Below are 15,436 nucleotides of genomic sequence, written 5' to 3'. Positions count from 1 at the left end.
ATATTACGAAAGCTGTTAACCAATGTGTGAGTCTCAGTAGTGACATGTTTAACTCAACACACAGAATACTCAGCAGGTTAGTTACAGTGCTATATTCAAAGATTCTCCTGAGGTCTATGTTTTTTGTAAGTTCATTCCCAGGAAAGAACTAATTTGTTCCTTTAAAGAAAGAAATTTTTATTCAAGTATATGCCAGCCATCCAAAGCATCAAATATGATCAGCGACTGGGGAAAATGAACAAGGAAATAAAACTGCAGCATGTGTAGTCACATCAAGCAGAGCCATGGCCAGCTGCAAAGAAATAGCAGCAGCACCCCCTACTTCCTTTTCTGGGTTCATCTTAAAGCCATTATCAGGCTGTGAGGACAACTTTACTCCATGTGTTTTCTTGATCAAAATCAAAGAGTGCAGCATAAGACTGAAGGAATGATTCCTTAAGCCAAAGTAAGGAATCCAGCCTGAAAAATTGAATCTTCCAGGTAAAGCAGGTGAGGGGAAGATGGGCAGGTATAAAAATGAATAGCTAATAGAGAGCAGTTTGTTAACCATATTTACAAAGATAAAGTTCCTTTGTATGTGCTCGTCTAAAAAGATGGATTTTGCGTGGAGCTAAAAATAATGAAACTGCATGACATGAGAATTTGATGTCTGACTCAGAGCAGTGTTGGTTCTAGAATGCCTCATCAGCAGAATGCCTGCTTCTGGCATAGCTGTGGTGTGATCCCAGTTTCAGAGGAGTAAAGATCAGAATATTTGCTTTGTTGAAGACTTTCTGTTGCTCATTTGCATAGAGATATGTTTGGATTCATGCTTTTCCTCCTGCTTTTAAAGATTGATTTATTTTTACACAAGAGCTGGGGTATAGGCCAGAGGTGTGGGAGGGTGAGAGGACTCACCAGAGACAGAGTGGGGAGCAGAACAGGCAGAAGGACTGAAATACATTGCTAAGGAGAGCAGCAGACATGACAGGAGAGGTCTGCCACACCATGTGGGAATCTCCCTGGCTGGCCGGGAATCAAACCCGTGCTGCAGAGGCTGAGGACAGCTTCACAGCATGGCACTCAACCCGCTGTGCCACCAGGGAGGCCTCTCCTCCTGCTTTTAGTAAACTAGCCCATTAAATAATTGTTCATCTTAACAAGATTGCTGAAATTGTTTTGCTCAGACAAATCTTTGGTGTACCATTTTGACCTATGTCTTACTTGTGCTTTAAAAATAATGAAATGGAAAGGTGGTTGTGCAAAGTTCTTGTAGTTCTAAAAAGGCCAGTGTCTCTTCACCCTGGCACTGTTGACATTCGGGGCCAGATGACACTTTGTTATAGACTCTGTTCTGTGTATTGTAGGATGTTCAGCAAAATCCCTGGCCTCTACCTACCAATACTTGATGCTAATGGTACCATTCTCCCTAAGTTGTGATTACTGATATGTCTCCAAACATTGCCAGTTGTTCCCTGGCAGCAGGAACATGTGTGTGTTTGTGTGTGTGTATGTATGAAAATTGCTCCAATAAAATTAAGTAGTAAAAAATTGTCTAAGTGACCTTAATGCAGGGTCATTTTTTGAAAGAAAATAAACTGATTGGAAACCTTTTAACATTATTGCCACACTGAGCACTTACTATGTGAAAACACTATTTAAAAGCTGTGCATATGGTGAGGTATAAAGCAGTATTGCGTTCTTGAGACCCTTAGGATAGAGTTGGAGACATACTCATTTATTTTCATAGTTATCAATGTAGTTGTGATTTTAAGGTCTGCTTTTAGAATTGGGTCAGTTTCTCTCAAGAGGAAGATACATTTTCCAGTAAATAGAACCAAAAAACAGGCATTCCTTCAGAGAAGAGTCTATATGAATCCCCCCCTCCTTCCCTTAAAAATGTTCTCTTGGCTGTCTTTCCCTTTCCTTATCCTTATTCAAAATGAAGTGGGCTCTAAGGATGTATCAGGTAGGTGGCAAGTAGTTTTTCCTTCTTATAGGACACAGACGTTTATTTTTCATAGTGAATTTTATTTCACTGTGTTTGACTAGGTTGATTGGAAGCAGAATGGCAGAGTAAAAGGGATCTCGCACCCCATCTGAATTGGGTTTTAGGTCCACTCTGTGTCACAAACTACTTTTTTGCCCTTGGGCAAGTTATTTCAACTCTCTGGGCTTCATGCTCTTCATCTCTAAACTTCCAGAGTTTTTTATTTGCTCTAAATTGGAATAAAAGTTACATCTTCTCTAGGCTTTGAATCTTATTTTTTAATACTCAGCATGGGACCTTAAATCGCTGTTAATAGAGTTTAATTTAGTTGCATGGATAAATGTCAAACACCATGCAAAGGTGAACTGAGTATCTTTTTCCCACTACGCAAGTACATTGATAGTTAATAATCAGTCTCCTTCAATTCAAGACTTAACTCGCCTATGGATTTCTGAAAACCTATGTAGACATATGAATACAGCTCTGAAAGAAGGAGTTTTATTTATTTTGCATAGGTGTTAAGAGGCAGCTGGCATACTATTATGAAAACGCAGGACTCTGGAGGCAAACTGCCTGGCTTCCAATCCCAGCTCTGCAACTCACCAGCTTAGGCAAGTTACTTTACCTTTTTGTGCCTCCATTTCCTTATATATGAAAATGGGTATAATAACAGTTCCTATCCCATAGGGTTACTTTGAAAATTAAATAACATATATATAGCGTACTTAAGACAGGGCCTGATTCCCAACAAGTACTCACTCTACACTCTAACCAGACTCCACTCCACACGTTACTTCCAGTGAGTGCCCCCATTGAGTCTAATTCTTTAATTTTTAAATTTAAATTAGATTGTAGATTTCTTCTTGTAAATTTCCTATGTGTTTTAGTGTTTAGAACTGAATCCAACATGTGAGTTTTACATGAAAATGACTGATTTACTCCAACAAGAATTAGGGCTTTGGGCTAGAGGCCAAGAAACGGATTTTTGATTATATTACCTAATTACATTGAGCCCAAACTGTTTAACTGGTGAAATATAAAAGCTCTGTGGCAATTTCTTTTCCAAGAGAAGTGAGACTCCTTTTGGCTGGTGTTCCATGGACAATATGTCATACAGCATGCATGTCAGAGTCCCTCAGTGGGACTTGTTAATTTGAAATGTGGTTCCACTGGGGCTCTCTGATATTTGGGAATATTGTTCTAAGATTCATCCTTCTGTCTCTTCTCCTTTGTTCTATTCTTTCTCGATTCTTATAGTTTCACATTTTTACCGAAACCATCAGCTCAAACTATATTCAATTAATCTAAAAGAAGAGATTTATTAGTGCCTTGCAAATATAATCAGTCATTCCTGAGTAAGTTTCAACAAAAGGCTGTTTGCAGTGAAGTGCTGTTAATACTTTTTGTGTGTTTGTGGTTTACTGAACTTGAAACTGTTTATTTGAAATGTCATTTCCTGGAATGTTCTGGTGTCAGTGGACAGAATCTATGGTCGAAGATGTTATCCTTCAAAATGTTCATTTGGCACTTGAAAAGTAAACCACCATCCACCCCAAAATTCTTCCAACTTTACCATTTTCTGAGAAGTTGGAATTTTGAGTTTTTAGACAAAACAAAAGAACATATGAATTAACAGTACCACCTACTTATTGAAATGTGGGATTATGTGAAACATCTTTCTAGAAAAAATTAAATGTGAGCATCCTGTTTGTGATTATTCTAGAACTTGAAAATCCATGTATTAGAAAAGTATTTCATTTATATAGTCCTTCACACATTTACTGAACAAATACTGTGCACTGTCTGAATGTCTTCTGCTGGATGCTTTGTACCAAAGGGGGTGAGACCTGGTCCTCAAAGTCCTTGAAGTGGGAGAGACATTCAGTTTTAAAATGGCAATGCATTTGTTATAAGTTCTTTAACTAAAATATGTACAAATGACTTTGGCGACTTGGTGAAGGAAGGGCCCATGTGTGGCTTGTTTAGGTCAGGACACCTTTACTAAGGTGGTGTTTGAATTTTCTTTTATAAATATAGAAAGAAATTTCTGAAGCTAAAGGGACACAATGAAGAATTCCCAGCAGAGTATAGAGCTTCCAGTCAGATTCATCATTTAAATGAGAAGAAAATTGTTGACAGTAGTCGTCTTGGAATTGTGGGAGTCTTCCCCACAATTGCAGGAGATGGTCACTTTTTACCTGTTCTGTTTCGATAATGTTAGATTCTTGTATAATAAGCATGTATTACTTCCATAATCAAGAAAAAATTCCTCAAAAGTACATACCCAAAATAAATGCAAGGTTCTTGTTATTTACCATAAACTGATATAATAACAGGAACAACAGGACAGAGATAGGAATCACGAAGAGCTGTGCAAGAATCACCAAGCTGCCAGGCAGAATATGCCAGAGAATTCAGTGTACATCCCCAGACTTTGGTATAGCCAGAGTTTTATGCAGCCATTTCTAATGCTGTGGTTCTCTCTTGGAGGTAGAGACCTATCTGGAAAGAAGGATTCCTTTTCTCAGGTCTTGGTGAAGCTTCCCTTGCAAAAATCTCAGTGTCCAATCCAGAAACTAGGGAAATGAACAACTTCCAGTGAAATGGATGCCTGAAGAACAGAGATAGCGAGAGAGACTTGAAGCCAACTTGGGAATGACCTTGACCTAGAAAGGAGAGCCCACAGAGAAAGGACCTCCCTGGGGGTGTAGCCTTACCACTGGGTGGAGTAAAAGTCCTCAAGGTAACATTTACTAAATACTACTGTGTTGTAGACATTGTACTAAGCACTCCACCATGTACCTGCTCTTTTTTTCCCCAACAATAATCCCAACCTGTAGATACTCCTGTTGTGTCAATTTTACAGGAGAGGAAACTGAAGCAGAAAGAAGCTGAGGAACCCATGCGAAGGGACCCAGCTATCTAAAAAACTTAAGTCCAGGCAGCCTGACTGGCGACTCCTAAGTATTTTATTAAACTGTTTTAACATTACCATTGTTTTACATCCTCATTAGTATTTTGACAATATAGAACTTCTCCTCCCAGGTAGTCACCATATCTGTGCCACCACCACAGTGCCCATAGACCTCTACCGAAGTCCACTGTGCTCTTGCCAACTTATTACCTCTCCCCGTACCCACCCCCTACCCATGCCTCAAATCTATGGTCAACTTTCAAGGGTTGGCTTCAATGTTTGTCTTTATCTGACACTTTGTATAGTTTTCTTATATTTCTCCAATAAATGAAACCATCCAGTATTTTTCTTTTTCTTTCTGACTTATTTCACTGAGCATTATTATCCCTTCCATTGTCATCCATGTTGCTGCATGAATTTATCTTTTAAGGTCACTGAGCAGCATTCCATTGTGTATATATACCACATCTTCTTGATCCCCTCATCTGTTTTTGGACACTTAAGGTTTTTTCCATATGACAATTATATACAGTGCTGCAATAAACACAGGATTGCAACTTTCCTTCTGAATTAGTGTTTTTGTGTTCTTTGGGTAGGTATCTAGGAATGAAATTGCTCGGTCACGTGGCAGATCCATTTTCAGTCTTTTGAGAAACTTCCATGCAGCTTTCCATCGGGGCCTAGACCAGTCTATGTTCCCACCAACAGTGTAAGAGGGTTCCTTTTTCTCCACATCCTCACCGGCACTTGTTTGTGGTCTTTTTGATATGGGTCATTCTTGCTGGTGTGAGTTGGCAGTTCATTGTGGCTTTGATTTTCTGCCAGGCTTTTGCATAGCCCTAAATGAATCAATTTGGTGGGAATTTCCTTTTCTAGATGTAACTTTTATCTTAAAACATTCCATAAGCTCTCCCTTTTTCCATTTTGGATGTTTTGGTTTTTTTTTTTTTTTTTTTTTGACACAACCACTTTGTGAATACAGGAAGGGAGCCTGAGAGCCCCGAAAAGAAAAGTTGTACTATTAAGGTTGCTGGTCCTTAGCACTTTCAGAGAATACTGCACCTGCTTGTGGAACTGTCTAAGAAATTAATTTGTTTTAAATCTCAGAGGAAAAATTTCCTTGACATTAAATTTCATTTTTATTTATTTGGATTTTAACATGTAGCTGATTTCTTCATAAATTTTGATGGTAACTTTCTATGAGTATATTTAGTGAAGCAATACCCAGAACAAAAGAAATACAAACTTTAATAATTTGTTTAGAAAAACTAAGAATTTGGGCCTCCCCAGTGGCACAGTGGTTGAGCGCTGGGCTGCGAAGCTGCCCGCAGCCTCTGCAGCACCGGTTTGATCCCCAGCCACTGGCGAGGGTCCCACATGGCACACAGACCTCTCCTGTTGCCCACTGCTCCCCTCAGTAGTCTGTCTGTTCTGTTCCCTGCTCTGGCTCTGATGAATTCTCTCACCCTCCTGCACTTCTGACTGTACCCAGTGCTTATATAAAAAAATAAATAAATAAACAAACAAACAAACAAATAAATAAATCTTTAAAAAAAGAAAAAGAAAAACTAAGAATTTGCTTACAGTTTTTTTTTTTTTTTGTAGGATTATGGTTATGGGCCATTTGTGACCCTCTCATGAGGACGATCTCACTTTTCATTCAGATGTGTTATTTCCTCCAGTTATATAGAGTCTAGCTTTACCATAGGGCCTGTAGAAGAAACCTATTTTTTTTTCATTTTGTAATTGCTGAGAACATTCCTTGGGTTTAAACCCATTTATAGATTTCACTAAGCACTTAGCATCTCTACATCCCACTCAGCTAACATAGACATATTCACTGGCATGTGTGAAAAGACAAACTGTATGTAGACTGATCTTCCAAGTAAGTCCATGAAATAAAGTAAAATTTATTAAAAATTAATAACCATTTAGAATGTTCTACCTTTTAGTTTGGATGTGGTATGGGAGATTCCACAGCCATTTGAAAGCTTTCTACTATGGTAATATTATTATTTTATTCTATTCTGTGTAAAAGTGGCTACAATTCAGGCCACTGGCATACAGCATGGCGACCGGCTCCTTCCTGTCTGACAGAGAATCTGGAGGGGTGGCAGATGAGTGCTGTGCGAGGAAGTGTCTTGTGGGGTCTCTTTTCCCATTGCATGTCAGCATCCTCCTGCATCTGCTTTGACTTGGCCTGTATGACTGAGAAAGTTATGAAATGTAATGGTGGTAAAGGAAACGGAAGCTTAAAAGATTGGTATTATTTATCCTGGAGAACAAGGGCTATGGAAAGACTTCATAATGGTCTCCTTCATGCCCCAGTGGATTTCCTCCCACCCAAGAATGAGATCCATATAAAATACAGGGTGCGGCTGTCTGGAAAACATAAGCTACCTCATTAAAACAGCATCAGGATGATATTGTGCAACTTGGCTTACAAGGAAATCTATTTCAATAATAAATATGGAGTACCCCCTTCATGGCAAACAAAATGAATTGGACACAGGCTTTTCATCAAGGATTTCATAGTCAGACCACAGTGGTTTCACATGGAGAGAGACATTTAAGCTATGTCTTGAGAAGGTGAGAGGTATAAAAAGGAGGAAAAAATTGGAACTTAGGAAAGTACATACTTTGAGGAGTGGGGGGTGTTTTGGTAATTCTAGAGCAATAGGTAAGTAAGAAGTGGTAGGAAATGAGTTAAGAAAGATGAGGTGAATTTGTAAAGGGCATTTGGATGCAAGGCTCAAGTTTGGAGTTGCTTGTATAGGCAGCAGGAACCATTAAAGATTTTAAGCATGCTAGAACTTGCATGGAAAAAGATACAGGGGGGCCTCCCCTGGTGGCGCAGGCAGTTGAGCACAGTGCTGTGGAGCTGTCCACAGCCTCTGCAGTGCAGATTCAATCCTGGCCCACCGGCTAGAATCCCACATGTCGTGGCAGACCTCTCCTGACTTGGCCGCTGCTCCCCTCAACAGTGTATTTCAGTCAGTCTGCCTCTTCTGCTCCCTACTCTGTCTCTGATGGATCCTCTCACCCTCCCGTGCATCTGGCCTGTACCCCAGCTCTTGTATGCATAAATAAATAAATCTTTTTTTAAAAAAAGAAGAAAAAGATACAGGGTAGGTTATTCTTTTAAACTATAAAGATGTGTGATGAATAGAATGAAGACACAGAAAAATAGAGTGGGAAGGTCCCAGCCATATGAAACCTGAAAAACCACAGCTTTGGAGTCACTAAGCAAATTTTTTTTTTTTTTTTTTTTTTTTGCTGTATGGCTGACATGGCCACTTCCATCTTTCTGAGCTAAATATACCAAAGAGGAAGTGACAGGATTTCCAGAGATGCTGGTTCTTCACCTCCGCACTTCCGTACATCATGCTTATGTTGCATTTTATAAAAGACTGTCGTTTACCCAGCTTGGACTTAAGTTCCAGTAAACTTGCCTAAAAATAAAGGTCTGCAAACAAAAATATTAGAAAATATGCTCTGAACATCGAATTAGATCTTTATGTTTGGCTCCATTTTCAAAATGGCCCTGGAAGGCAAGGCTTTGGTTTAGTTTATCTGTCGGTCCCTGCCACTCCGTGCACATCCTCAAAATCGAGCTCTAGGAACTGAGAGTTCCCACTGGGGTTGTGATAGAAATGCTAGACAAAAGGATCAGAAAACATCGACTATTATAAGGTTACTTATTTGTAGTCTTACTAATCCCCCCTCAGATAACCATCTTTGATGAACCATACTTCCCAGTGTCTCCAGACAGTGGGACATGACCCAGATCTCAGGGAGTTTTCAATGCTCCACATTCTCCTTCCTCAAACCTTAAATAACCCAAAACCTATGGGCAAATGGAGCAGCGTGAATAGTGGGATAAACATGATCCTTCTTTACTATGCAGTAGCTGTATTATATTGGACAAATTATTTAACTATTTAAATCTCAGTTTGCTCCTCTTTACAATGGGAACAATTGTCTTGAATATTGATAGGATGTTTTGAAATAATTGAGACAGTTTCTGGTCCCTGCTAAACTACATCAGTAACAATAACCATTATTACTAGAGCTAATTGTCAGAACAACTGGGTATGGATAGTCCAGCAAAGAATAGAATTTCTCAGGTTCAACTTTGTGTCTTGAGTCTTAATATCTGTGTCCCACTGAACAGTTCAGATTGATCAGCAAGGAGTAATAAAAGAACGGTAGCTGGTTCCAGTGAGCACAAGCTGTCACTGAAAGATAGCCACCATCTATCCACCAGTAGGTCTCATTGCTGTAGAGAAAGACACTTAATAGATGCTTCATACATGTTATGCAGAATAAAATCAGCACTCACAGGACATAAGGATGGAGAAATCTTTATCTTTTTCTGTCCCCTTTGTCTTCTCCACCAATATCCTTAATCTTTAACATTGTATTTACAAAGATTCATAATATTCCCGAAGGAAAAAAAAAAAATTGTTAAATTGGGAAATAGCTGTTGTGGGCAACATAATTTACTACAAAGCAAATTATATGAAATGTGGGAAAAAATCAAGGGAGAGAAAACAAAGAATCAAATCCAGTGCTTACTGTTCACCATTTACCATGGTGACTGAATTTTCAAGAAATCTTTCTATTTTTAATTCAGTTAAAACCACACAATTTCCAGGCATTCTCAGAATCCTCAGAAATTGTCAGGCATAGAGAACTGAGGACAATGGCCACTGGTGCTTGTATTATTGTTCTTTTTCTGTAGTGATGGCATTTTTAAAGGGAATATATTTTAAATGTAATTGAAACTATTCTAAATTATTGCTTTGATTAATGTGTTTGGAAAAATGTAAGTCAGAAAGTGTTTCAAAGGCTGTATTTCTGTTCTCATGACTGTAGACCATATAGCCATTTAGCCATACCATCATCACTAGTTGCAGGCAGCAAGTTAGAACAAAGTAATATTTTATTAAGTGCTTCATACTGGAATTACTCCTTTCCTGAAAGGGAGAAGTGTGAATTCATCTTTTATAGTTGAATAATTTTAGATGAAATCATTTGGATGTCATTTTTGGCCCCAAATGAGAAAAGTTTGGTAGGGGAACTGTTTAACTTACAACCCTTCTGGAACCTTACTACATGTTGTAAAAAGTACTACTTAAACTTATAAAACAGATTTTTTATGAAAATGAAGAATATGTTCCAAGAGAACCCCATATCCTCTGTTTTCATAATCAACAAACTTTAATTAAACACCTGGAAGAAGGGAGAAGTGAACCAATATTTATTGAATATCTCTTATGTCTGATCCTCAGACAGCCCTTAGAGGCACATCTGATCATCTCCAGCAAGTCGTGGGGCCTGTGTGGGCCTCCGGTCCTGATCAGAAATAGAGGTGAACAATATATCTGCAAGGCTGTTCTTTGAATCAGACATAATGTAGGCAAAACACTATCCAGCTACAAAGATGAAAATTCATGGCGCTTACGGTTGTGGAAAAGTGCACTGGCAATGCTGCAGCTGATGGTGGTCACCACACAGGTGTGGACTTCAGAGTGCTTTGTTGGAAGAGTGATGTGGGATACAGAAAGACAAGGCAACCTAAACCTAATTATAGTAAGAAAACTTCAGTAGCATCCTATAACATTTTATAACCATAGCATCCGGTTGCTAATTACAAAAGGGTAGAGTTTCAGGATTTTTTGGAAAATGAATCGACAATAGCAGTGAATAAATACCCTTGTTTTCGGAATTAAATTAAGTAAGCTCTAATAAGAGTTCTCGTCAAGATCCCTCTAAGTTGATGTGAACAATGAGAGTGAACTCTGTGGTTTTATGATGCTATAATAATGGCAGTAGGTGTTCTTGTGGCGCTTTATCAGGCCTTGAGCTAAGTGCTGGAGGTGCAGTTCTCACGGAATTTAGAAGGTAGGAGTTACTATTACTTCTTTTACAGAAGAAGGGCCTAAGACTGAACTACTTACAACTTAACAGAGTAAAAATCTCATTTCTTTTTTTTAACGTTGCTTGTTAGCTTTTTTCCCTGTGGCCTTTTTCTGAGAAATACTTCAAATATTTGGAAAATGACAAAGATAATAAACACTGATGTATTCTCCACCCAGAGTTCATAAATGTTAGCAATTTCAAATATTTGTTTCAGATCTTTACTCTAAAGAAAAAAGTCACCAATGCAGTTGAAACCTACTTTGTACCTCTCCACAATCCATCCCCTTCTCCCTGTGCATTTGTAACCAGTGCTTTGATAGTTTTAAAATTATTTTTAAGTGCATATATCCAAAACCAATATATCATTTTTATGATTTTGAATGCACATAAATGATACTATTTTCTTTCACATTTGTATTTATTTTTTTAATTCTTGTCATCTTTTTTTTTTTTTAATAGAGGCATGTTATTTATTTATTTGTTTGTTTGTTTTTTGTTTGTACATGCACTGGGTACAGTCAGAAGCGCGGGAGGGGGAGAGAATTCACCAGAGCCAGAGCGGGGAGCAGAGCAGGCAGAAGGACCGAAGTACACTGCTGAGGGGAGCAGCGGGCTGCAGGAGAGGTCTGCGCGCCATGCGGGACCCTCCTCCGGTGGCTGGGGAGCAGCCGGGGATCAAACCGGCGCCACAGAGGCTGTGGGCAGCTTCACAACCCAGCGCTCAACCGCTGCGCCACCTGGGAGGCCCTCTTGTCATCTTTTTTATTCCGTCATCTAGAATTGAATATTTGGCCCATTAACTTTCAGACTTTCTTACATTTAAAGCCATACATCTTTCTCTAACCACTAGTTTAGCTGCTTTCCACAAGTTTTGAAATAGTACTCCACAATGACCATTCAGTTTATTTACTAATTTTCTATTAAGGTCACGTTGGTTTACAAAGCTGCATATGATTCAGAAGAATAGGATCCCCCTAGTCAGATGGATGTTATCACATCACACCTATTCAATTTAAATATGATGAAATTTTCATTTTTAAAGTTTTCAAAAATACGTAGTTATTATGGAGTTATTGAGTTCAATTGCACTGCATAGTGGTCTTTAAACTGTATACAATATCAATTCTTTGATACTCATTAAGACAGTTTTGGCTTATTTCATGATCAGTTTTTCAAAAATGTGTTGTATTGACTTGAAAAGAATATGTAGCCTCTTTTCCAAGAAATAGGGTTCTACATAAGTTTATTAGAACAGGCTTATTAATTGTGTGCTCCAAAACTATTGTATCTTTATTGGTTTTTTTATCTGCTTTATCTATCAGTTTTTTAGAGAACTATATTAAAATTTTCCCATTTGGACTGTGATTCTATAAATTTCTCCTTGAAGTTCTGTTAGCTTAACTTTATATAATTTGCAGTTATGTTTCTTTGTAGTTGAGCCTTAAAGACCTTTATCCTTATTAATGATTTTTCCATTTAAATCTATTTTATCTTATATTAATATCCAACTCTCTTATGGTTAGTCTTTCCTTTTCTGTTCCTTTGCTTCCAACTTATTTAGGAAATTGCATTTTGGTTGATTCTGCTGTAAGCAACATATAGTTATATTTTTAAATATTCACTTACAATATCAGTTGAGACACTTGTTCTGTTTCTCTATTATGAGCACATATATTTTAGTAATTTCTAACTTTTTCTATTAAAATTGCTATTTTTGTGCTTTCTACTGGATTAATCAATTTTTCTCTCATTTTCTCCATATTTCTCTCTCCACTGTTTGGAAACATACATTTTATTCTATCCTTTTAGTGATTATCATGACAGGTGGTGTTATCTGTCTTAATTAAATAATATAGCAATAATAAATTGCCCTAGTGTACCCCCTTGCATCTTCCATATTTTCATATATATTGTTGACTAGTATTTTAGTTATGCCTTTCTCTAAATCCTTGCCAGATTTGTATTATTACTTGTCCTGACTTTCCCACTTAGGACTTACGTTACCTTTCAAATTGCTTCAGTGTGCCATATCTGTTACCTCCATTATTGAATGGGGATTATAATAGTATCTATCTCTTCCTTTATTATAATTAAATGAGCTAATTCAATTTCTGATACATCATAATTGCTCATTTAATTTTAGCTTTTATTGTTTCTTATAGTTAGTACTTATTGGATTGCCAACACGTTTATTGACATTTTTTTATTAACTGTGGTTCCTTCTGTTTCAATTACCTTTATTCAGAAGTAGAACCTACAGTAGTTTTTTTTTTTCTTTTTTCATCTTGAGAAACTGAAATTCTGTACCCAATTAAACACTAACTACCCCTTTTCTCTTCCCACCAGTTCCTGGCAACCACCAGGAACTTTCTGTCATTTGCATTGAGTTTTTAGCTTAAATTACATGTGGGTTAGGTCATGTCATTACAGAAAGTTTTTCATTATGGTCCTATCTCCATTGATCCGCCTTCCTCTGTGAGAGTGAAGTATGGAGAGGTCTGCACAGAAAACGCTGTCTTGCTGTGACTGGATCTCTGGGTTGCTGAGATCCTAGGCCAGTCTTCAGTTACTTTCTCAGCCTGGAGCTTTCAAAACCTCCTGGCTTACTGCAGCATCCGCTTTTGCTTTCTGCTTTAGCTCAAATTCCCTTGTTCCTGGTAGTTGGAGATTTCTGTTTCTCTTTTTCTTCCTCTTCCCTCTCTCTCCCTTACTCTTTTTCTGTGAGTTATGCTGTGCATTAAATAATAGTTAAAGTCCATACTTTCATGTTTATCTGAGAAGGGATCCTTCTGCTTTAGTATAGGAAACCAGAAATAATCCTCCTAACTTATCATCTAATGAAGTGAAACGCCTTTAATTCAGCCTGGTGCCTGACTGCTCAAGAAATAAGAGCTAGAAAATCCATGCAGTGCCCTGTGTGAATGCACTCCCATGAGCTAATGAGGAAGGGAATGAGGAGAACTGTGAAATGCATGATTGCCAAGGCCAGTAGTCCCCAATCATTGCACCATCAAGTTTCTCTTGTATTTTCTCTTGATGTGTGTGCTTTGTAACCATTTGAAATGAAAAAAACTAAATCCATTAATATAATTTATTTTCCCATTTTGTTAAGCACAACCATACTTTATCATGAAATGACCAAAGTTACTGTATCAGCTTGATATTCTTCCAACCAAAAGCAGTGACATTAAATGCATTAATCTAATTTACTCAAGGAACCATTTCACCTATAAAGGTATACATTTTTCCTGTTTTTAGAATATTTGGAATTGGCATACATGGTCCCTTTCATGGCTATAGTTTTGGAAACAGACATAACTTGATTAGACCTGTGAAAGAGGGACGTGATTCTTCCCTTCATCCTTCCTCTCTCAAGGTTTAGTTACTGCTGGCTGGGCCAGAAATTGCACCCGCGGCCACTGTTAGTTCTTCTCAATCATCATATGCTTCTTACAGCATCGTATAGCGTTTGGTGATGCAGGCCCTAAGTGTCTAGGTGAGGATGTTTATTAGCTTTGAGAGGATGTTATTTGGACTAGGAGGAAGATTAGCACACAAAAGTATCTCGCTGCCACTCTGAACAAATGATCCCAATTTTCATATCAGATTAGAAAGCCCTTGGCCATCAAAGCAAATGCATTATCAGTGATTCTGCCCAACTTTGGTAAATGCAGCTTGTATAATCAGTCCTCACTTTAAAAACTTTGCTTTGGATTTTATCTGTTTATTCTTTTAGAATAGTGCCATAGAAAAATTTAAACTGGTCTTTCCTGGACATTACTAAAAAGGTGTCCTCTGTCCTCCAACTCCCAACTCCGAACCCCCAATATTGAAAAAGAAATAAATCCCTACTTCCAAGTCTGAGCCACTCAGGATGTTCATGGCTAGTGCAGCGGGCAAAGTGCTCATCGCTGGAGAGTCTGGGGAGGCAGTCAGTGGCGAATCAGAAAACCATCAGCTGAACAGCCATCTCTGTTGTTTCATGAAGTCAGAGAGAGCATATGTTTAGAATGGACTTTGCCAGAGAGATAAAAAATTTATTTCTCTTATCCAGACTTATGAGTCACACATCTAGCCTTGCAACATACCTGGTACACCCCTGTGTACTATTCTTTTTGTCATAATGAAGAAAGGTCAAGAAAGGAAGGATGGACATATCAGTGAGAACACCTAGGACTAGCACATTTCAATCTGGAAAATATAGATACAATGGAATGGGGAGTGATTTTGGTCAGTTGGTTAGTGGCCTGGAAGGAATAGGGTAGGTCCCTAGGTGGGCACAGGAAGGAGTCATGAGGGAAGTGGGCATGTGTGCACTTAGATTCTTCCAGAGACTTCTGCCTACTCTGTGTAGTCAAGGCGATTTTATGTTACTTCTACCAGCAGATGCCTAAGTATGTTGTATGGTTTCACCTCTCTTCATTCACCATGTCGCTACATCCTGTGTGTCCATTTCCGCAGTCAGATCTGAACCCCTAAAGCATCACTTTTCATCTTTGTAGTCCTCTTACCCAGCAGAAGGCTGGGTAATATGATTTCACTTCAACTCAACAACAATATCAATACTGTCTGTCACATCAGCAGAAATTACCTGCTTAGGTGCTCGGGCCAGGAAAGTGAGGCCTCCC

At 38.4% G+C, this 15,436-nt stretch overlaps 1 protein-coding gene across 1 annotated transcript in view; it reads left to right on the top strand.

The window, feature by feature from the left end:
• Nucleotides 1-15,436, top strand: part of CPQ (carboxypeptidase Q) — a gene marked incomplete at its 3' end in the record, with an annotated part of 401,973 nt that overhangs the window by 253,242 nt on the left and 133,295 nt on the right. The window lies entirely within an intron of this gene.

This window comes from Talpa europaea (assembly GCF_964194135.1).
Source record: "Talpa europaea genome assembly, chromosome: 3".
NCBI lineage: Eukaryota > Metazoa > Chordata > Mammalia > Eulipotyphla > Talpidae > Talpa > Talpa europaea.
Note: the sequence above shows the minus strand (reverse complement) of the source record. Positions and strands in the feature narration are given on the sequence as shown.